Source organism: Sceloporus occidentalis, unplaced genomic scaffold, assembly GCF_023333645.1.
Source record: "Sceloporus occidentalis isolate IW3139 unplaced genomic scaffold, rSceOcc1.0.p SCAF_207, whole genome shotgun sequence".
In the NCBI taxonomy this organism is placed as follows: Eukaryota; Metazoa; Chordata; class Lepidosauria; order Squamata; family Phrynosomatidae; genus Sceloporus; species Sceloporus occidentalis.
Genome location: NW_028317187.1, coordinates 212,451 through 238,450, shown reverse-complemented (window position 1 = coordinate 238,450; position 26,000 = coordinate 212,451). Strand labels below are relative to the sequence as shown.

General features: G+C 37.0%; 1 pseudogene; it reads right to left on the bottom strand.

The window, feature by feature from the left end:
- Positions 1-26,000, bottom strand: part of LOC149277645 (doublecortin domain-containing protein 1-like) — a 115,268-nt pseudogene that overhangs the window by 37,488 nt on the left and 51,780 nt on the right.

Below are 26,000 nucleotides of genomic sequence, written 5' to 3'. Positions count from 1 at the left end.
TGTATACAGTTTTATGCACAAGTTGAAAAATATTTTCCATGGTACTTCCCCTTTAAATATGTTGAGAGAACCAGAAAATGAAATATTTCGTCCTAATAATTAGGTCATTATAGCTGAATAAACCATGATATTAACTGAGAAAAGTTAAATACTATCCAGAACTTAACGGCAGATCTCTGTTCGTTGTCAGTGATCCTTTTTACAACCGAGGCACATTTTACAGTTCATCGACTAACAGAGAAGACCTCTGATATTTCTGTTCTGCTGCCTCCCGTATGTGTTTCACAGGGTAATGATTCAGGTTACATAACGTGTCACGCGTTGTATTTCTAACACCTCATTTTCCTTCAAATACCGTAAAAAGACCAGCGAACCGAAAAGACAGTAAAAACACGGCTGGCTGTCTAGAACATAATTAAGCAAAATAAAAGCTTTACGTTAATATACATCGGGATCTTTAGACAAAACATGAATATCGCAGAAAAAATATGTAATTCTCTGGTTCCTACACTTGTGCGTTAACTCTTAATACACAGTACAGGGCGTGAGCGGTTAGGTCAATAATATGTATCAATGTCGGGGGTAAATCTATCACAACGAGTTGGCGTAACAGAAATCCTCTTCTACATCTTATTATTTCACTCACTAAATAATAATAATAATAATAATATATAATATATATATATATATATATATATATATATATATATATACACATACATACAGTAAGTAGCTGCTAGGGTTAACACACATGGTCTTTGTAAACACAGTAGCCATATTCCTTGCGCCAATTAGTTAACTTTCCAATCAACTTTTCGTGTATCGTTCTGATCATATGTACAAAATGACATAAGGTCCGGAAAAGTTAGACAGATAACACGATGGTGCAGATACTTAGACTCCTTTGAAAGTTTCAAATTAAATCACAGTCATATTAAATAAGAATAAAAAACGCTCACAACAACTGCCCTTTTGTTATTTATTATCAGGCATAATGCTTACTGCCCTTAACGCTTTTATGACATGTGATTAGATATCAGTCAGTAGGAGCCTCTTTCTCTTGTATTGCATATCTTTTGATAGTTTTGTTCCGGTTGATGTGAAGCATCTAGCTCATGCAAGGACCTTTTCGCCGGAAGAACTGGCAGCGTCCGCCAATGACGTTCTCCCACCCACATTTTATCCGTATATATGTTAAAATTCCTTGGAATACCAAAGTATAACTGTGCGCATGGATATGGAGCTCCTGGAACATCTCACCTTTGTGATCAGCCACAGGTTACATGGCAGCAAAGCTGACGCTCTTCCCGGCTCGACCTGCGCACTCTTGCCTTTCTGCACTGGCGTTCTGCTTCTTACCTCTATTGTGATGGAAGGATATAGAAGTAATTGTGCGTCCTTCTACAAAAATAAAAAAGTTGAAAATGTGTGAATACAGAAACAAAGGCCTAGATCCATTTGCAATGGGGACACTTCAGGAGAGATGCTTTCATAGGGACTGATGAAATAAAGCACCGGGTCACTTTTGGTTTCTCTGTTCCTCTAACCTCGTCTGACCTCCTTCTCTTCTTGGAGCTCAGAATGTTTGGTAGGTATGAATATATCATGGTGTTCTACAGCCCTTGAAGTCACAATACATTTTCTCCTAAATACCCCAGACAATTACTTGGGTGTCGAAAGAACACAACAGCACGTAAAAGTCTTGCTAAAAAAGGTGTAATACTGGGAGTCTTAGGGGTTCATCTGATCAAAGTATAGCCCACCTTCTAGATCAGCGGTTCTCAACCTGTGGGTCGCAACCCCTTTGGGGGTCAAACGACCCTTTCACAGGGGTCGCCTACGACCATCGGAAAAAAAAACATATTTCACAATATATACTTACATCATTTTATGGTTGGGGTCACCACAACATGAGGAACTGTATTAAAGGGCATGGTATCTATGCCCCCCCACTCACACGATTACCCCTGTCTGGCTCAGGAGACATTCTCTTTCAAACGCGGCCAGAGCTGCCCCACACTCACTGTAGGGTATAAGGGGCCGGTGCAATATGGGGCATCTGATGTTTCCTTATCACAGTAATGCACGATGGATGGCAAAGCCTCTACATTATGGAGTGCCCCTCGACATCCAGGAAGGGTACCTTTGTGTAAACACGACGGGTAGGCAGCAACAGAATATGCGGCGGCATCTCAGTAAATGCCACAAAGACAGCAATGGCTTCCACAGTCAAGGATACAGATCTAGGTCTAGAAATACAGCCCCTAAGTCATTAACTTCATTTTATGTTTTAGAAATCCTGATTTAGGTTAACAAGAAGAAATTTATAACGAACACACATTAAGTGCAACTTTAAGAAAACATACTACACGACAAAACACACTGATTCCTTTTCGATATCATCTGCTGAAATTAAAGCAACCCAAAGCCTATTCTTTTTGAACAAAACTACCCCAAATTTCCATTTCCTCTGTCATGCAAATAGAGAGATTGCGTGGTTTGCCAATGGGAATATCCGTGCCCCCAAACCATTCGAATGTATCAGCTTTAGAACAACTGTAGGATACTCGAAACCTTGAAATCCAGACTCAATTGTAAGATTGGATTTTAACCCTCACTTAGCAAACACAATCCAGTCACAATCAATTACTTGTACTTGATCCCCAAAAGTATCTGCAGCCAATGACCTGTAAGATTTTAGTGTGCTTAGCAAACCATACAAAATGAAATGTGTTATGCACAAAAGTGAGACTATTGTGTGCCTTCACAATAGCAGGTGACAAATCCCACATCTTATTTCAGATTATTTTCTGCAAATGTTACCCTTCTAACCCGGCGTGTCACATGCGGCGAATCTGCTCTATATTTCACGGATTTGGGTATTTACATTTTTGGATAAAAAAAAATAAAAAGTGAAATGATTTCATTAATTAATGGTATATTAGCCTTGAATTTTTTATTGGATTTTTCACACCTTGTTTGCTAATCACAATTTTATGTCAAAACATAAAAAAATGCCAAATTCTCATTCTAAATGTTAATCTGTGTACAAAGGACCAGCTTCTGTGGATTTTAATGAGAAATATTGGAAAATCAAATCACAAATTTTCAGTTATGAGTACATTTTTGCCGGAATGCATTATTTTAAGGTGTGTTGCTAATTCTTACCGTAAAATAGTTTTTATTACCGCAGTTACCACTATACATTGAACTACCAGTTCAAATATTTGGGGTCACTTAAAAAAATTCCTTGTTTTTGGAAGAAAAATAACTTTTGTCCATAAAAATAACATGACATGGATTAAAAAAACTGTGTAGACATTGTAAATGACTATTGTAGTTGGAATTTTTTATGGAATATCTTCATAGGCGTACAGAGACTCTTTATCACTCCCATCACTCCTGTGTTCCGATGGCACGTTGTGTTCGCCAATCCACATTTAAGTTTCGAAGGCTAATTGACCGTTAGAAAACCCTTTTGTAATTACGTTACAGTGTGAAATTGTTCTTGTTTTCCATGAAAACAGCTAAGTGACCCCAAACCTTTGAACAATAGGGTATATTGGATCATTTATATATAGCTACAAAATATTTATTGCCTTAAATGTTTGTGAAACAACAAAAACTAATAATTAGCACAATAATTCTTTTTGAATGTTGGATGCTGGTAATTAGATAGTTACTGAGTATATAGAAACTCGACGTGCTTTGAAAGGACAATGCTGATATGCAGAACTGACTTATTAATTAGAACTGATGAATGCCGAACACGTAAAATAAGGGCAAAACTCCTTAAGGTTTAGAAGAAAAAAACATACTATGACAACGAGATGTTAACTAAGATATAAAGTATCTATAAAAAGTAGCACTATTTCTTATTATTATAACATAAGCACATTTTAGGATTTAGGAATATAAAACTACCCACATTTTGCCAAAACCTCATAACCTCCTAAACCAAACCTGGATTGCGTAGTGTTCACAGCAGAATTTTTTTGGACCAAGCTACAAAATAAAGAGTACGTGAAATGGACAAAGATAGTCTGGATGCTGCTTATTCTTCTAATTGATACAAATTCCATACATGTTCAGCAGGGCAAATCAATGCTATTGACAATACTAGATAAGAAATTAGTTATCGGGTTTGTGGTTAGGGCTTAAAACAATGAATTCTCCGTGGAACTATAGTAAATCCAGACAGCAATGTATAAAAAATGTCTATCTGGATAATCCATATATGTTGTCCAACGTTCATTAATGGTCCTGCATGCAACCTACAAGCTTGAACTATGATAGAGAGCTCTAAAACCTAAACATTTGTAAAGGTATTAAGAATCAGTAGTAAAATGACCCGAATTCTCCCAGGTAGACACGTGGCAAGTGTAGATTTCAGTGGATGAGACAGGACATTGGGTAATTTGTTACCTGGATATATATATAGCTTCCTCAACACTGCTGGATGCGTTCTGTACATGCAAGTCCTGTTACAATAATCAATTCACTTCTGCTTGGGTGAAGATCACTTACAATCTGAAGCCTGAGGCTTCCCCTAACAAAGACAAACCTAGTACAAAGCACACCATTTATGCATTTCTTGAATGAACCACGGCAATTTGATGTGCAACTCTTTTTTTCTCATTACTGGCTGGGATGTTTATGAAGTTACAGTTAAATTCCTATTTCTCCCTTTTCTCTTGACATATGAATCATTTATGTTTACACTTTAGTGAAAAGGAAAAAAAAAATATTAAAATGTTATATATATAGGTTTGAGACTTAAGGACTGATGAGATTAGGGAGATACCGTGATGTGGTTGTTTGTAGGAGGTAGATTGGGGCAACATTTTTAAAAGAAAGATCTTTAGAAGATAAAGCGTAAAGTAGCATTTTGTCTGCTTATCATCAATTTTCATGGAAACATATGAAATTCATTTGCAAAAACAAGGTTTCTCCTGCAAGAGCTTCCTTTGGCAGAAAGAAGAACTTTTTACTTATTTCCAAGCTTCACAACATTTTTATACCAAGCTCTTCCGGGATTTGTGTAAGCTATGTGTGCATTTTGTCTCTCACTATTGTACAAAATAACATTCTCAGTGCAGCTAAGAATCATCTCCTTGTAGTACCTAAGTCTCACACTCCACAAACAAAATCACTGATGTCCTATCTTTGGGTTGTGATAGAGCATCATCCATCCCAATGGCTCCAACTCTAACTTGCAACATCTATGAATGAAGGCACTAAAGATATGGAATCTCAGACCACTGATCCTGCAGAGATATAGATGAGAGCGGGAAAAAAGAAATCTTTGTCTTGGGAGATTTTCATGCTCCACAGCACCGGATATCAGGTACGCATTGGTTGGACGTAGGGGGAAAGGAAATAGAATGCATTATGTTCCAAAATATATTCCACCCTGAGCCCCATGTCTGACAGAGTTCTACTGCCAGCCAATGTACTGTCAACAGGAGCTAAAATAGTAATTCAAGCTTAAAAAAGTATTACCAACCTTCAACTGAAGAAAAAGGCTGTCGACATCCACTGTTTCTGGCTGGTGAAGAGTGTGGAGGTTGGTTGGTGGTACGTTATCAGGAAAGCTTGGACAGAGATGCCAGCTGAGAACGATAAAATGTTATTGTTCTATTGCTATAGCAGACTTCCAAACTGTTTTCATTTTATTACAATTACAGGTTATTTAAATGGTAGACCCTTATGAAACATTGGAGACATTCTAGACTTGGCTACGGATAACCTGGCTGTATTAACCTCAAATTTAGAACGTAGCAGCAACAAAAGAAAAACAAAAAGTGGAATCTGCAGAAATTTAGGAACAAAATGACATTACATTTTGAAAAACCTAAAGTCTTGTTTTCCTGTGTACTAATTCTGTGGAAAAGAAAAAAAGAATAGAAAAAAGAAAGATTAGACATAATAAAAAAAGAACTAAAGAAAAGGAAAAAATTAACGAATGGAAAGAATAGAAGAAAATAATTGAGAGAAAGAAAGCAATAATAGAAAGGATAGAAGGAAAGAAAAAGAAAGGTTGGAGGGAATGAAGAGGGGGGGTCTATAATATATTGGATATACAGTATAACATTGCATCCATTAATTGTGGATTTTCTTTAATCAACACACAAATCTTATCTGAAATGATAGAAAAAAAGTTATGAATGTAAGAAAACCAGCATCTGCTGTTTCTGAATTGAAAGTAATCCGAAAGGTAGGTCACATCATTCAAATATTCTGAATTGAGTAGGAAAATAATTATCACAGAACAGTTCTAGATGAGATTGACATGTTAATGTGTACTGTACCTTTCATAGCCAGGGAGGGAAACGTCAGGGTCCACAAAGGCTTTGGAAATGATTCTAGTCCCATTAACGTATGTGTAAATGACTTTATCGAATATCAGAGTAAGAATGTTCTCTGCTGGAGGCCTACAAGTAATTAAAAGTAAAGAAAATTGGTGCTCTGTCATGTATTAATATTAAAACAAGAAAGGCAAAATATCTATGCTGGGGATGGGTAATGTGTATAGATTGCTAGAAAAATAGGTTTACTTGTCATATCTCTGAAATTGTAAAAGTAAATTGTCAGATATTTAAAAAAAACGAACCTTATAGACAAGTTTTCTTTATGGAAACTTCCAGAATCTCCTTAGTTTGTGAAAAATTAAGTATCACTAATCAGAACATATTTTACAAGTTGTGTGTGTGTGTGTATAGTTCAGTCATGGTTCCTTACAGATTAGTTTATACACTTATCATATGAATTTGATCTCCATAACAACATGAACATGTCTTTGGAAGTTTGTAAGAGTACGATCAGACTGATAGACCCGAACGTATGTTTTAAAGCTTCATAAAAGTAACATTCTCAAACACGGCCAACGTGGTGCACCTACAAGGAATTATTATCAGTTGGTGTAGGTCTCCTATGAAATTATTTTCAGTATATGTCTATCCAAACCATTTGCACCAGCAAACAGAGAGCATAACATTCAGTAGCGAGCCAAAAATGTCGGAGCCCCACCTGCAAGACTTACGGTGAAGGTCAAGCTCCTCAGACACACAGTAACATACTTATACACAAACACTAACACACACAGACACATACTTACACACACCAATACACACACACGGAAATATACTTAGTTACACACACATATATAAGCATTGAACACACTGTAACATACTAACACATTTACAGCCACACACACCTTTACCTTTGTTGGCTGAGAAGGGGGGAGTCTAGTAGCAGATATAGTAACACATTTACACACACAAACTCAGACACACAGTACATAATTACACACACAGTGCCACACTTGCACACAGTAGCACACTTACACATTAACATGCTCACATACACACTGTAACATGCTTACACACACAGTAACACACTTACACACACAGTAACATACACGGACATACTGGCACACACATGTCCCCACTGGTCAGGATGCCAGTTATTATATATTACACCAAGAAAAATAGGAGCCAAAGAAATACAAAATGTCACAATACACAGTGCAAATAAGGGAAAACTGTTTTAAACAATATAGATAATATTTAATGATTTGTTCTTTAAGTTTGAAACATTTAACGAAAGGAGAATCACAAAATTATATAAATATATGCCAGTGTTTAATATCATATCAATGTTCTTGTGCCCATGTATATATATAGATGTTTTTTAGTGTCTCTATGTGTCAACGTAACACAATCAGGTGACATCATAGATTTCCTTGACCCAAGGGCCAGCTTTATTTACTAGTAAATCAAAACCCCGGTGTGGTCTATTTATCAAACTCTACCAACTGGAAAACTACAGGAAAACCAGTGCCAAAGAACTGCATCACTGAAAGAAATCCCCTCCATTGCTTTCATTGTAATTATCATTTTTTGTGTGCAATTTGTTCACATTTTAAACCAAAATACCTAATATTTGTAAACAGTCATTGAGTCCCAATAACCAGAAAGTTTCAGTTATTGGTTTTTTTAACTTATTAATAAAAACAGATAACAAGACTTTTGATGGGAAAAAAAAAGATTTTTCCATCTAGATCAGTTTGTCTTAGTCAGTTCTAGTTTTGTTATTCTCCTTGGATATATATATATATATATATATATATATATATATATAATATATATATATATATAATATTGATACAACAAAGTAGAACGTAGATTAATTTCTTTTTTATTTTTGTATGTTTTCACCTGAACAGCCAAGTTCCAAAAAAATTACTGTCCGAAATATAACTGTGCGTTGAATATCAATCTATGAGGATCCTATGTATTTGCTCTATAAATGTATTATTTGTTATGACATGTTTCAATACAAAAATAAGAAGTGGAGTGTTTGCACACTGTCTGTCTGCATAGAATCAAAAATCCATATAGGTTCTAGGTTATACAACAGTGCTTCGCTATTATGGATTTTGTGGTTGTTCTGTTCTAATCAGTAAACTAGCGATTCCCAGCACCATCGCTGGAAGAAAACTCATTTAACATGGCTCTTTTTATAATGCAATATGGTCCCCTGAGATGAAAAGTAATCACAACATCCTAGCTTCGATATAATGACTGATCCTTACCGAGAATTGAACTAGTGGTGTTGGATGGATGTTAAACGTGTAAAAGAAAACACATAAAACAAATAATATATATATATATATATATATATACAAAATATATATATATATATATATCCCCAAATTGTTCTCCCTCTACATTATATTTAAGTTCTGGAATCCCTCTTCACTCTGAAATATTTAAGTTATTTTGTTTCTAAAACATTATGTACAGTTTTATGTACAAACAGCCTCTTAACATTAAAGTTATTTTATTTGAGGATCCATGTAATATAATATGAAAAGTAAAATGTATTTTCAGTTCTATAATTAAAATGATTGTAACAACATTACAGCTTTTTAAATTTACATCCCTCTGGACCTGTTTTTTGACAGTTTTCATAGAATATAGAATGAGTTTTTGTATATTTTTTTAATTTAAAAAAAGAGAAAATAATTAACATTCCTATTTAAAATAATGAAATATTAAAATTATGATCATTTTTATTTTGCACGATATTCAATATCCATTCTCTACTATATGATACAGGAATTGCTGAACAGATGCTATTTAAGTTATCAGATGGTCGCAAAACTTTAGACTGTAGCAAAGGTTATAGGCAAGTAGGGTTTAACTTTTATTTTTAAGCTATGATTTCCTTTTATAGAACAAACTTTTACAAACACTTAAGAAAGACATTGGACATTCCCACTAAATATTAATTTATATTGTAATTATTTTCATCTACTATTGATGCAATATAATAGAGAATGGGACATAAGCAAATCCTTAATGTACCATTTTCAAAGTTCAATTTAGAGTTTCAGGTCCAACATTGAAAAAGTTAAATCAGGTCAATACCCAAGATGAATGGTTATAAACAGAAAAGAAAAACATTATCGGTAAACTTACTTACTGCTTACATACATACTGAAATATCACACAAAATAATCCAAAAGACTGTGCAACACAAACCTAATTAACTACCACAGAACAGTATTATTGGGGTCACCTTCTCTAGAATGACGGGATGTGACCTATGATGAACATTTATGGGTCTAAGAAGTGGACAAATCATTTTTCTAACTTTATTTTCTTAACTCCCATTTTTTTTATATATTTTGAGGACACTTATGCCTCATTGTTATTATAATTTACAGCTTTTGGTCATAAAAAAGACAAAATTTCATCAACAGTGATGGCACCGGCAAGTTAAAATATGTTGTGTTTTCTTGTATGTGAATATAAGAATAAAATCAGGTGTTTTACAGTTAAAAAGAATGATGAAAAAAGTCACATAATAATAATAATAAATACATAATAATAATAATATGATGCATAACACCAAACAATAAGATGGCTCGCTATACAATACTAGGCTTAATAATGAGTTTTGAGTTAATTTAACATAAAATGTTGAGTTATTTTAACATTAAATGCATTTTTGGATATCTCTATAAAACTGTCTACGATTGTAAAAACCAGTTGCCTTGTTTTCTTCAGCTTCCTAGCACTGAAACAATATTTACTATCCTTGTCATACAGCAGATAGTTTTGGATACCGATTTTAAGGGTAATCATAAACATTTTACCCTAGACGTTATCATTTGGGTCTCCTTTTGTACCATGTTGGAGAATTTATTGATTTTTTTTTCTGCTGAAAAAAAATGTTAAGGGTGAATTAAAACATTTGGAAAGAAAAGAAAAAAAAAAAAAGGAGAAAAAATTATGGAATTAGGACACTAAGTGCCAGAGGGGCGACCATCACCAAAGAGTTAAAGATGTTGTACTTTCATTTCTTATGTTTGTTTAAAAAATATATAGAAGGGAGAGGGGCGCTTGAAGATGCTTTTCAATTACCATCCATTTCTCTCTCGAAAAAGGAACAAAATAGAGGAGGGGAAAACAGGTCAGGGCAGCCTGTGACAATGACAGTGTGATGGGCTGAGACCCCCTGTGGCGTTTCCATCTGCTATCATTAAGGTGACTATTCAGACATGAAAAAATCCCTCTTGCTGTGCTGATAGGCAGGCATCAGGAACTATGACAAGGCATTAAGACTGAGTCAGGGAGAGGGTTGTCATATTAGCAAAAACAGCGATGCCTCCAACAAGACCGCGGCTCTTTTAAGGGAAATTTGCAATCTGTCACCTGCGTGGGGCATTAACCCTTTGCTTTCAAGCTTTATCTGGCTCTTTAAGAAACGCAACTTCAAGTTAATTCGGGAATTCCACTTAACAGCGAGTGGGTCAATAACGTCCTTTATAGAAAATTCTCAAAAACTAGCGTTCTAGAATGTAAAAAAAAAACATATTTCTTCTCATCAATTCCATTGACTAAACCCAAGCGCAAACATTATAGAGCGTGCATTGCAATTCAGTTTGTGTCCCGTCTTTAAGATTAAAATGACCCCCGGAAACGTGACGGTATAATTTTGACAGTGAATGATCATTCGCCTACCTGAAATCTTCCCCATAGGAAAACCAGATTTTTTGCTCATTTTGCAAGGAAACGGGGTTCTTAATTTCTTGTCCCTTTTCATCGAAAAGTCGGGAAGGTCGTAGGCCCGTATGATTGAAATCAACAGAGCACTGGATCTTTTCTCGAATCGTTTGTAAGAACTGGAGGAGGTGGGGGGGGGGGAGAAAAAAAAAAAGGAAAATAAAGAGAGGAGAAAAAGAAATACACATAAATAGCCAGCTTCTGCCAAATCCTCTTTACTCCGTTACAAACTAAGTCTATGCACATGATAATTAAATTCATATACAATGTTTAAAAGAGTGTAAAATGATGACAATGTGTATCTCGGCGCGGAATAACAAAATGAGCGCAGGCTTTTAACCAGCAGGGGGTGCAAAAGGATTATGATTGAGCTCTGACCCCTTGGCACCGAGGCTGAGAGCTGATTTGACAGTTGTTCCAGCAGAGAAACGCTGTATCGGGCCCTTGTTTTAAGAGGTTATGTTTTGTATCTTTCTGTTTATGGCTTTATGAACTATACTTTTGCTACTAGGCTCGCTAATGGATTTTTCATGGTTTACCTTACAAAAAAAAAAACGCGGCAGAAATCAATAAAGGAGGCGCTCGTCACGCAACGCTAGAGAGGTATTCTTTGGCTTATGGAAGCCCTAATTCATGCGCATCAAAATAGGTGAACAGACCCTGTGAATAATGGTATGGTAATAAAATCCAAATTCGAAAGTCTTTGGAATATTACAGCACACGGGGAAGATGGAGAATACCAAGAGCATGGCCGCGCAGGCTCAGGGCTTTTTGTTTACGCCTGGTGCCTGGATATTGATGTTTTATTTATTTTTGGCATTATTTTTATGGTGTAATTCTTTCTTTCAACGTATGTGCCCGCGAGCGCCGCATATTTCTGGTTGTGCAATAGGTTCTCCACATGAGGTCCGTGCTAACGTATTCTTGAAACCCCACTTTGGTCAACCTGTCCCCGCATGTTAACAGTTAAAATGGCTCCTCCGTGAAGGGGTTTCAGAGCGGGAGAAATGACTCTCTTTTTTCTCCGAGATAACTGCCGGCGCGCTCGCTAAACTCCTGATTTGGTTATTGGCTCAGTCTCACGATGGCGCCAGCTTTCAGAGTTTATATTATTTCTGAAAGGGGAACGCGGTAAACAAACAATGACTCGCGGAAAGCTGGAAATCACTGTCAGATGTGTGCGTTCATCTGAGACACATCAAAAACACGAGTGAAGTGAGAAAAAGAAAAGCTCACCCCAGTGCTCTGAACTACGAAGAGTTAAATGCGGCAAAAAAGCTCAGTATCTGCAGGGCCAAATCTCTGAATATTCTACTTATATTATAATAAATATAATTTAATAAATTGTTACCCCCATGCGCACCCAGGCCCACCTACCGATGCATGTCTAGTATAGCAGAGAGTAGTAATACTTCTAATTTTAGTTACAAATGAATTAAAGGGACTAAATATGACATAGAAACATGGAATGTGTCGGCCCATCTAGTCTGCCCAATTTCTGAATACCTTCCATAGTCCCTGGCCTTATCTTTTATAGAGAAGAAATGAGGGAAAACTGTAATTCATTATTTCTGAAGCTGACAGAAGAAAATGGGGAGACCCAAGGTGGACAACTGGGAGACACAATGACGCAGATTATTTGACTATATTATATTATTGATTATATGCACTTAAGATGGCGGCAAAGGAGTGCGGCAACATTCAAAATAGGGGTCAAATCAAACCAAGTGGAACCGAACAAAGCAGCCTAATCCACACAGAACATGGCACCCGAGGCCCTTCTTCCTGTAGACATCATGTAGAATTGCTATAAAAAACTTACGAAAAGTATCAGTATCAGGTAGTGGCCCAAAAAAGCCCAGGGGACAGTTGCCCTGTCTGCCCACTAGCCACCCCCCCCCCCCCCCCGTTTTTTAAAATTTTCCCGAAACTTGGCATTCCGGTTTTCTAATCAACAAGGAGATGAGATTTGGTTAAGATGCGACAGACGCCTGGAATCACACACTGTCACGTTATCATATCATGGTGAAATATTTCATTTCTCTCCTTCAAGAAGATGGACACTTTTATTTTATTTAGATGCTTATAATATTATTATTATTATATCGGGAAATGATGCAAACGCCCAACTTGAAAGGATTCATTCACTACGCAGGGAGGATGCAGGGGAGTGGCAGCTTCATCTCCAGTGGGTGCTGCAGTGCGCGGCCAGCAGCTGGATATGCCCGGCCACATGGATACCCAGCCCTATCCATTATGAAGGACCAGCACTGGCAAGTTTCTTCTGCTCAAAAGACTAAGCTGGTCCTGTATAATGTATAGTCCAATGCTCAACCTTTATTAAAACGCGTTATAGTCATACGCAATAGTCCTTTTAAAGGCCCTGTTCTTCGTTCACATGGAGTGTAGCGTGGTTTGATTGACAGGACACCTACCTCTTGCATTACGTCTGCGGAATGATGCACAGAACTAGTTTGCATTTCTTTCTTGCTGATAACTATTCGGGTCCCACCAGAGTCTTTGCCATTTTCATATACCTGCGAAGGCAGAGAACGCTTGCGGTGCTTCAATAAAATCGAATTCTGCGACATGAGACAGTACGACGCGTGACTCGGGCGGCACAGCTGGCTCCCCATATTTTAGGATTACGTTTGAATAAGATAAACAGGCATCAGAAAACAATGTGTCGCATTAATTAGTTAACGATCATTGTGCAAGTATTAGGGAAAAGTAAGACGATAGGAGACGGGAAAGGAGCTAAGACGTTTACTTTTTCCAGAAACTGACATATTACATTTATTACCGGCTCCTTATAAAGATACCAGGTTATGAACAAAGCATTACTGGTCCTAAGCGGCTAAAGTGGGTCAACCAGCAGATACACTCTGTTTCTATGGCAACTGCACCACATTTACTTTATTAAAACTGCCCTTTACACATAAACCTCAAAAATCATACCTGCTAAAAAAAAAAGCCAAAAAAAAAAAAAGGTGCGTTATACCTAAAAAGATTGACTCCTGGGAGCCAACTAAAAAGGGGTCAAACATTTGGTTGCTGGCCCATTTTAAAATAATTTAGGGCATCCTTTTCTTCTTAGAATGGAATGAAAACATAAACTGTGAACAAAATGTGCAAAATTAGCCTGGGGTGTCTTTCAACTAGGACAGCTCAACTTAAATGCCCCAACCCCACTCTATTATCTTAACCACTTCGCTTCATCCACTCTTGGTAAATGTTTAGATGAGAAGTTACTCTACAAAATGCTACCTTGGCCACATGAGGTCACCAAAGTGCTTGTTCATGCGCGGTTACTTGATGTGTGAGACAGAATGAAAGAGAAATGTCACAGTGATGTGTGTGAAAACTGTACCCATGCAGTATATGAACATATCTACTAAGCATGTCATTAATACAATATTAAGATACAATTCTGCATGGCTGATGACTAGTTGCCGTTACCAAATATTCCGATACTGGAATGGCAGGGCTTCTATCAGTCACCTATTCTGAAATACAGGGTTCCACTACAGCATAATCCAGTGCATACCTCCCAAGTGTCCCTGCTTCAGAGGGACTGCCCATCTGACCCGAATCCCAATGTCCCCCTTTCCTCGTCTGATGGTTGCCCCGTTACAGAGGACACCAACCTATACCCGCTGCATCAAACCTATTCAAATAAATCCGAGGAATGTCCCCTGTTTTAAAGAGTGCTAAGGTTAAGCATTTTAAAAAAAAGATCCATCGCCATCACAGAATACTAGACATGTTCATCCATCGTATTAAATATCCCATTGAACGCTCCTCTCTGTCTACTAACGGGGAGCCTAAGTATGTATAAACTGCTCATACCATAGAGCCACCTTTATATCATACATTACTACAGCCCGAGATCCCACAATAATGTGTTTATAAATTAAATTGTGTAAATAAAACACATTATTAGTGACGGTCATGGTGTGGATACTTTTATAATTATTAGACACCCAGTGTCCCACTGTGTGCTACAATGTATTCTGTAAACATGGGCTTAAGTACCCACCTTTAAGTGCAGTCCTTGAGGCACGAGAGCACTTGCTGGAAACTCTTGAATGTGTCGGAACATATAAGTGGAGTGCTGCTCTTGCTCAGCCTGCAATTGTGGGGCCAGTTTTGAGAGCTGACCTTTGTGGTCTTTTATTGCTGCTTTCAATTCATCGATCAGCTCATTCACCTGAAGGAGTTAAATTACACAAGTGGTTAGTATGATGTCATTGATGATGGTTTTCAGGTGAGAGATTTGGACAAGGATACAAAGGATAATGGTAGCAGTTCTTGGATGAGGCTGCTTGGTGCATAAAGGACGTAATGATCTACCATGAAGAGGTGGACATATATTACAAAAAGGGCGTATGAAATTGCAACATTTAAACTGAACTGATCCAAACTGAATAATGAAGATGAAGACCTCTGTTCATAAGAGCTCACAATCTACAAAGATGAGGATTAAAGTAAAATATTTCCTTAAAAAATACTCCATTCTTTGTAGCATACACATTTGCGGGGGGAAAATGTAACTAAACGGGCCCAATTTTAGTTCAAGTACCCCAAGATGAGAAACAGTGATCTGGAAAATATGTTTAACTCAAATGCGCGCTTGGTTGCTGACCAACAGCTCCACATGCTCAGCACTTACATTATCAGGTGGCCACTGGCCTTAAAGTGCCAGCGCCGCCTCGCCATCCCTGTGACAGTGTATATAATGACACCGCATTTCAAGGGTGCAGATTGTAGCTTCGCTAAAGTGGTGCTTCTTTTCCACTGGATGCCATTTTTCTGGAGCGACCTGCGTTGTGTTGAAGGTCCACAAGAAAGGGGGCAATGAACGAGGTAGAGGGGGTCAATGAGAGAGGAAGGGCCATGCAGAAAATGAAAAAAGTAGTCCAAAAAAGCAAGAGTGTTTTTAGATTTGAGGCTTCTAACGGTGTGGTGAGTGTTAAGTACGCTGTCATCTCCAAATGGTACGTTATTATGTGACATGCAGGCCATGGACCTATATAGATCCATACATTGACATTATGACGATATCCCAAAACTACTAATAGGACACAGATATTAATAACCAATCTATAATATTATTTACTCTTAAAAGGTTTATTATTATTATTATTATTACTTATTTTAAAAGAATCAAAAAGACCCAACACAGTCCACAGCGTTGTACACAAGGAATACAATGCATACAAAACATGATTTAAACTCGAAGATGCAAAAATACATATCCATAGCAACTATACTAACGTTTTTTGAACCTTTTAAATTCATTTTACATTTTAAATTAGTTTCTGAAACATGCGGATCCTTCCTGCTCCCTGATTATCGTTCCAAGACAAGTAAAGGTAGATTATCCAAATAAGAAAAGTTTTGAAGAGCTAACTGTTTAAAATGTAAACTAAACATTTATTTCTCTTTCCTTAAATGTTGATTAAAAACAAAAAAACCCTCCTGAATTTTTTCTTCGGTTTTTTTTTTTTCTTTTCTATCACAAATCCCCATTTTTCTCTTTTCTAAGGGAAAATTGTGAATGGAGGAAAAAGCAAAACTTGACCTCTTGTGATCTCCCCATTAACAGGGCTGTTCATAATTCAATCTGTTTGTATGTAGGTGCATCCATGTGGAAATATGCAAGCCTCAGACACATAAAGGCTCTCCCATCAAACAGTATCTGACCCTCTATCCACTCTATTCACAAAGGAAGGCTTACGTAGCCATACGTTGCAGAGAAAAATGCACATTTTCTTTGTGCTGGGGAAATTCTGCAGGTTTTTACTGTTCCTTTAGCAAAAAACACAGCATGGAAGGGATACTTATACAGGAGCTGGGTGGATCAGAGGTAAATGAGTAGATTACTTAATAAAAAGGGATTGAAGCAGACTGGGGGAAACATGCTATTGCTTGGCGTGTAAAAGAAAAGAGACGGACAACTTTAGTGGAATGGTTTTACATTTTTATGTATAGGCTTTCTACATGTATTGCCAGCTATTCAGGAGAGTTTAAGGTGAATGCTCAGGGATTTAGCAATCTGGTGGGAAAAAAAAAGGTCCGATCTTATTTGCTTTGACCTTTGAGTCAAAAACGGAAAAAAAAAAAAAAAATCAATTTAGACGAGAGTAAAAAAGTTTAGGTAGACGGACAACATAGACAACAAATTAAAAATGGCCAACACTCTGTACCAAACTACAAACTAATAATGTAAACAAATCTGAGGGTTTGACCACATAAGAAAACTGGGACATATAGCAAGTAAATGTTTTTGGTCAAACTAGAGTTCTACTAATAATATTTATTGGTGTGAGGTTAATATCGAGCACTGGTCTTTTCTCTTCTGCTCAATTAAGGGGCTGAGAGCAATGATGGAAAGCTTAGGTAAGACAAAAGTAAGGGGCAATTATTGGTCATATAGTCCCCTTACCTGTTCCCTATGGAGTGAGAGAGACAATGAAAATTAGGATGAACGGAAGGAAGTGAGAGAATAGCATGACATCATATCTGATGTCATGGTAGGTGCTATTTTACAGTAACAATGAATGTTGGGCGATCGTTGACTATTGAGATTGGTAATTGTAAGGGTTCGTGAGCCTTTGTGGGCTTAAGTTGAGTTCATCATTAGTTCTTTCAGCTGTTTGTATCCAACTAGACTCATGCGCCGCTTCTATTCTGCTTGATAGCATAGGCCCAGCCAATATAGCCCTTCAGGACTACCTAATTTGAAATAATTTAATAATTCTTGTACTTCTCATTATTAAAATGAGAAGTACAAGCTTTGAGGACACCACCAGAAGACATGGGCTTTCAGATTAAACAAAAGCCAGGGAAATCCATATTATTATATTAGGCGTTATCCAGACCTGATATCCAGATTATAAAAAAAGTATCTTACTCAGCTATTGAACAAAACCCAAGATTAGCATTATCTTCATGGGTGGCCATTTGTTCTCCGAACGGACCCCAGGAATCACGTGGGCAGAAAACAATAAGGATGTCAAGGCTGATAGTACATAAATACGGATGATTGCGAAATGATAATAAGAGAAACATATTCAAGATAACAGTTACGTGTTTACGGAAAAAAGGCATTAAGTACATGTATTATTCATTAACCGGTGACTTTCTCCCCGTCTTAAGCTTCTGATGCTAATGGACCAAAATTGGCAAATACTGCTTTTACCTAAAATAAAAAAAGTGATTCCTACATTTCCAGAATCTGCATGAAATAATATCCCACTTTTGCTAAGACCAATCTTGTGTTATTATTTCATTTATACACTTCGCTGTCAACTTCACAGCATGAGCTACTGGGGAGGGGGGAAAAAAAAAGTCAACTCGGTTTAACCCATTCTTTTCTGGAGAAGCCCAGCCAGCACTCCAGGAGATAAAGTATCTTTTATTTTTTTTACATAGTAGCAGTTCTCCCAATTAATCGCAAACGTTGCCAAGAAATGAAAGTAATAGCGCTTTCTACACAGTGCCGGCAGAGAGAGTTCCCGTTTTATTTAAAGGGACCCTTTTAATTGCTTATTCTGCTGTAATAATTCTATGTGCCCTTTTTTGATAAATCATAAAGCACATCGGGGGTACGTCGGTGAACTTCTCCAGTTAATATTGATTTTCTGACAAGTGCAAAAGAAGAAAAAAATCAGTTGCATATCTGGGTAGAGTAATGAACACTTAAGATGGGTCTTTAAATGTCATTGAACAATTCTCATAATTTGGTTGAGTTGCTTTTGCCGCAATTGGGGATGGAATTGATCACCATCTTACCTCTCCGTGTGCCGTATAAAGTTCTTCTTCTGTCATGGAAAAGATTTCCTTTTGAGTGACTTCATTTGTCAGACCGTTCATGAAATGTTCCAGCTGCAAAATGGATAAGAAAAACCCAAGTAGCGTAATATGTAGAATAAAATACCGCTAAGACCATTGCAAACCCATAAAGCACAAATTAGAGCTTCCAAAGCAGAAGCTCGACGCGCTCATTGTTACCTGAGGCAGAAGATGTAATTATCTCACTTTACAATCAGGGGATTCACACAATATCTACTATTTCTAATACATGCCTTCTGAGTGCAGTGGTATTAACCAGATCTCATTAAGCATCACCAGATACTTTATTCAATAAGAGCCCGGCTGGTCCAAGTGGATATTGGATGTGGTCATTCTTGTGTAACAATATGACAAAATATGAGTTTGGAGACGTCCCGGAGCACATAGGACCCTCTAACTCCACTGGATAATGAGCTATAAGCTTTTGCTCGCCGTTGTTTAAAGGGCTGTGCAATCAGTAATCCCTATGCCGATAAGGGGGATAAAAAATGTCTTGAAATATAAAAATGATACACGAAGAAGGGACCTCTAAGGTCTTGAAAAGTTATGTAACTCTATTGTGGTCATGGATGAAGAGTCATTTTGACGGAAAGCTGTAAAGGTGGAGCTTTCACCCCCATGGCAAAAAATAAATAAATAAATATATATATATATATATCTACAGTATGTATCTATCTATAATTTTAGAAATATCTCAGCATGCTAAAGTATATGCAAAACATCTGAAGGCTACTACTTTTATGACAATGTCCAATTCTTGTAAAACACATACTCAGAAATCCAGCGCAGACGGGGTTAATGTTGTAAATGACTATTGTAGCCGGAAATGGCTAAAATGGAATATCTTCATAGGTTTACAGAGACCCTTTATATCTCCCATCGCTCCTGTGTTCCGCGTTGGGTGCGCTAATTTGATTTTTACATTTAAAAGGCTAATTGATCATTAGAAAACCCTTTTATAATTATATTACAGCTGGAAATGTCCTTGTTTTTCTATAAAAACAGCCAAGTGACCCCAAACCTTAAAATGGTTGTGTATTTATTTAATTGTATAATTCTATTAACCTTAAATATTAGAAGCTGGGGAAAGATACGAATAGATGACGATATCTCATCTATAAAGTGCAAGCATAATATATTAGTCTATATAGTAGCTGGGCACCAATTAGTACACAGTGACCAGAAAATATTTCAGATCAGGATATCGGACACGGATATCGATATACTCATCCCCTCCAACAATAAAACCCCTTCTCCAAAGGTTTGTAACAGAAACAAAAGGCTGGCACAAATTAGTTATTTATATATACAAAACTCCCTATAAAGGCCAGCTGCAGGTAGTTTGCAAAAATGCATTTTAATGGCGGTCCCATTCAGCAGAAGAACAAATGGGATGGGGGGGTAGTTTGCACCATAGAGTTTGGTGCAAGAACATTCTCTTTTTCCGACAACAAAATCAATCATTTGTCCAGACTGTGGGAGTCGGAGTGAAAAGGGCTCCGTATATAAACAAGTCAATAACGCATTGTGTGTTATTGGCGAGCCGAAGACGTAGGCTTTCAAATAGCTGTCCCTGCATCTCGCAGAATGGGCCATACCATAAGCTGTCTTTCTTTTCCACTGCCAAATGCATGGGAAAACAGAAACGTCTACAAGAGACATCCGAAAGAAATTACACCCCAGGACAGAGCGATCAGCAACTAAAATATATGTTTTTTCAAGATAGATTAACCCTTTGTGAGTTTCACTTGTAATAATGTAGGATTTCACGTACACATGGTCTGTTCCAGTATTAAATCTGTGATTACAACACGCAATGTAATATTATATAACATACTCACAAAGCTACATGATATATCATTAGATGTACGTGAAATGGGGTGGTTTCATTCAATATAGAAAAATACATAGAGATTTAATATATATATTTTTTAAAGATCGGGATACTGTGATTTTTATCAGATGCTTTTTATACTTTATGATTGCTATGCCTTTGTTAAGTTCTGTTTATTATTATTATTATTATTATTATCTTTTATTTATATAGCGCCAACAATCTACGCAGCACTTCATACAATACATATATTCAAGGCATCTGACAAGATAAGAATTGAGAGACTAAGATAAACCGATACATTAGATGGAGAGAGCCCGGCTCGCGTTTACCCATTGTACAGCGCTGCTGGATATGATGGCGCTACTTAAATCAATAATAGATAAAGTACATCATTCTTTGCTTGTATACGCATGACCAGAACGGTTTCTCACTGCCCTTAGGTGACATTAGGGAAAATGTTAATGCTGGGCATTTAGAGGCATATAACAAAACTTATTATATTATTTTTATTCTTTCTAAAAAAAACAACAAAACAAGCTAAAAATGAAATCATCGGGAGCAGGACATTCCTATTTCTCCACTCCAGTAAAAAAGCCAGCGTCTCAATAAGATAATTGAAACATTGAGTTTTCCCATATGCTTAACTCTGTGTGTATTAGTAAGTTTGTCTTCCGTGTAGTAAATACGTGATATGTTCCAGGACTGCATAAATATATCTGTATGTTCAGTTGAGGACAAATGCCAGAAATCCTTTAGGATTTGTAATAAACATAGAAACATGGAATTTGAAGGCAGCTAAGAACCATTCAGTCCTTGCTCTGTCTTTTGTATTCGCCTCTACTGCCTGTGATGGGAGGCTGTTCCATTTATCTACCATCTTCTCAGTAAAGTAAAACTTCATTACGTTACATGTGAGCGTCTGACCCTATAGTTTTCGACTATAACTTCTTGTTCTAACATTTCTCCTCCTTTATATTAAACTTCCCTCCTGTACTTTGTATAATCCCTTAAAGTATTTAAATGTCTCGATCACATGATCTGTGAACTTTGAGAGCCCCCAGAATGAGTAGATTTAAATATCTTTTATGAATTAAATATTACGGCATCCACGTAAGCAGGGGAGTAAGATTGCGTGATTAAAAGGTGGGAATAGGGTACGGAGGTGACGTTCGCATGTCTCTAGCAGTCAGTGCACCTTTAGTAGCGTGTAAATTACAGCAAACACTTCACGTGAAAGCACTCAGGCATGCAACGACTTGGAGGAAAGTTTCAAGCTTGACTCATAAGTAATGGAGGAACTATAATTAGACGTTGCGTATACAAAAGAGTATTCCACCAGTATCTATCAGTGGAAATGTTTACAAAATGTACAAAATACAGTTTTTAGCAAATGTTCTTTTAAGAGAAGACTGATAAAGGGCGAGGGGGGGGTTACTGTGAAAAGATCTCCTTTTTATGGATTATCTGTGCGTTCGTCTTCTGCATTATTCTGCCTTTTCTATGCATTGCCTTGTGTTGTGTTCTTGGCTGGATAATACAAGTTGACCACAATGTCAAATGAGTTATAAGCTGCTATGGTCGGTTTTGGTCCCCAGTATTGACTGTATGAGACACTATAAAGAAAACTGGTATTTGATCACTAATTGAGTTTTTAAAGGGACACTCCAACCATCCTGCTCTTTAGTACATACAATAGCTTAGAGGTCCCTTTAAATGTTCAGTGTCCTTGCTGCAAATACAATGCTTCAAGCAGCCAATCAGAGACATGAAACCTCCCAGGTCTCTGTTTTTCCTTTCCTTGGAGAAGGGGTTAAATAAATGCATATACAGTATACTTTCACATACATTCATTGTTCAAGGGGTCCCTGGGAAACCAGAGTGTCCCTTTAATTAACTTCTGCACTAAGGTTTACATGAATATTTAAGCATATTGTTTGAAAATAAGCAACTTCCCCAAAACCTCCCTTTGAGTAACGCAGCAGCTCAGGATAAGGGCATTTATAACATTTTTTTATAAAGTAAATTAGAAAAAGCAAACAACAGCTAATTTTGTATTTTTCGTTTCCTGTTTTTACTCTATACATATAAGAATATGAATGTTACTGCAAATCCTTCTATCCCTCTTTTCTCTCCTGATGCCCCTCTTTTGTAGGAGCTGGGAACATTTGCTGGGTATGAGGGTATCACAGGGTTCTACAGCCCTAAAAGTCACAATAATGTATTTATAAACAATAGAAATGTAATTAAATTGTGTGAATAAAATGTATTATTATTTTCCTAAATAATAAATAAATACTCAATGACATACGTATCTGTCAATGGGTCCCCAGCCACACCCACTTCTGCACCCCTTAAAGGGAGAATACCTGTCACCCTTACTATAGAATAATGCTATAAATAAGTACGGGGTGAGAAACCCTAATCCTCTTTGAGTACTTTAATATGCAATATTCCATAACAAAAAAATACAAACAAATAAAACAAACGAATCAGAATGTTCAGAAAAATCTGTTCTTCATCCATGAGCTTAAATTTATTACCAGCGATTGGCTGCCTAAGGTGTCAATCAGTGGAAGCAAAGTGCTTCCACTGAAATCAATAGGAGTAGGTCCTGTCACTGATTGACAGCTTAAACAGCCAATCATGAATACTTAAAGGGACCTCACATCTATCATATGCATTAAAATTGCTCCTGTTTCTGGGATTGGGGTATGTTTTTTAGGTTATTTCATTGAGTAGTGTGGGTATGATTTTGTTTTCTCTAAGGATACAAACATTTTTTATTTTCACTACGATACAAGTACCTAAAAGCATGCGTGACTTTAATACATATGTGAACTGGAAAGCTGCATTTACTAAGCAGTTTCCTTTTAACACAGCATTACTTTTAAGTCCTTTAAGGTCATTTATTTGACTTTCTCTGTGCAGTAAGTTTCTCCGCAAGCCTTCTAATCAACTACTCAAAAAATTCCTTTAACACATTTATCAAAACTCCAGTTTGAGAATTACAAAAATTTCCCTGGATGCCTGCATCACTCTATTTACCGATAATAACTATTTAAACGGATACAATTATTACTTCTTATGACTTTTATTTATGCAAAACTTAAAGGTACAACAACGGAAAGAAAACCCCCCCACAATAATCAAGTCTATTTTTTAAGCTTCCAGGAACTCTGGAATGTTTGTACACAATTTAAAAAATGATGGATTTTATTAAAAGAAAGCAAAATTTTTATTTTTTTTTTAAATCCCCTGTCCTCCAACCATTAGATCTTTTTATTTTGCCACTGACCCGGTCTGCGAAGCTACAAGTAGGCAGCTGCAATTGTGGTACAGATTTCACAGAGGATAATTACTGCGGTGACACTAGGACTGAGAGGTACAAAGGGAAAAAAAAAGGCCCCACAGGTTATTAGCACTAAACACTAGGAGAAATGAAACGAAGCCTCGGTACGTAATTTCGAGGCCTATCAAGCTTCATCAGAAACAGCAGGGTGGAAAGTGCTGTACTTCATAATCTCACTCTCTGACTTTTGTTGAAAATTACAGTAATTAAAAGAGAGCTAAGTACTTCTCAGGCAAGGGGTCTTTTCTTTATCCATCACCTTTTAGTTGGCTGCTGATTCCGTGTGACCTTTTCCTTGGCTCTGTCTGTTGCAGTCAACACAGATTTCTGCTGAATGGTTCTCTAAAACCTAATTACTATCTGCTGGGTGATTCGGTATTGATCAAAAAGGTGGCATAGCAAAATACGAGAGAGAGAGAGTACCAACACTGTGGCCCTAGCAATCGAAAACTAATTCCAGGCCCATAGAAACGGCTCTTCCATCCCACTTATTAGAAGCAGCTGTGAAGTTGCCAAATCGATACGAACCACGCTGAATTGCCTCTTTGACTAAAATGTTGGGTTTTTTCCTATATATATATATTGTTTTTTAGAACTGACAATGAGTAGCCTCTGACATCAAACGATGTTGCGATAATGTGGTATCCCATTAAACTAATACCGTGTCGGACAACATTGCACTCGGAATAGCAAAATCTTTCAAGGAATTATCTAGAGATGTTTTGCTTTGTGACTAGAAAGGGACTTTATAACATGATGGTCATTTTAAAAACATAAGCATCGTATTCTAATACAAATAAAAAGGAGATGCTTGTTTTTCTTCACACTCAAGGACTCGGAACTTGATCAGATCCAGAAGGAGGTCTGAGTTCTATGTGCTGGAAAAAATCACATTATAAGAATATTCTCTAATATAACAAATATTATGTATTTGTTTACAATGCATTGTGTTTGTCGGGCTTATTAGAATTAATCGGGCCACCCCACATCAGCCCAAGTTATCGTTTAAATATGCCACACACTAAATTCTCATACTCAGTAATTTTAGCCAAAATGCAACAGAATAAAATGGGGTATATGGAGAGATCTTAGGATTCCCTGCATCTCAAGGAATTTAAAATGAATTGTATTTGCTCTGAAAAGTATATTCCAGTAGAAACCTCCCTCTGCGCTCCTTCTTCTCCGGTGTCCCTCTTTTCAAGGGGCTGGGAATGTTTGCTGGGTATGAGGATATTACAGAGCTCTAGGACCCTAAAAAGCCACAATAATATGTATAGAAACTGGTCTCTGGCAGTCCAACTAAAGAAGAATGCTTATTAAAGGGAACAAAAAGCCCTTGTCTGAGGTAGAAGCTGCAGCCCTGCAGCTGGACCCCCACCCACAGCGTTTGCCGAGTCAGTGCAGGAGATGCAGTAAGTATATCACGTGCAGGAAATGCGTTTGGCTGAACACCTGTCCTGCAGGAAAACTAGCTGGAGGATGGAGAACGTAGCAAAAGCAAATGAGGAGTTCTGCATTAAAGTGCATATGATGGCTGGAGAGTCCTTTTAAAAAACTGAGCCCCCCCCATGGGACATGTGACCAAGGGTAAGCAAATTCCAGCAATCCATTTTTTAAGGATAAAGTTTGACATTAGCATAAATAATATAAAATTCCAGCCACATTTTTGCATAGAAGCAAAACTAGAATTCCACATATATGATTTGCATAATAAATGAAAAAAGAATATTAATTGAAAAGTATCATCGCTTGTAGTAGATTCCCAAAATAGCGTTCCCAGCGGCATCACCCACAAATCATTTTACAGCTGACTTAACCTTAAAATGATCAGTAAAATGCATTAGCATTTTGGTTTAATATGAACTTGCGTGATATATTTGAC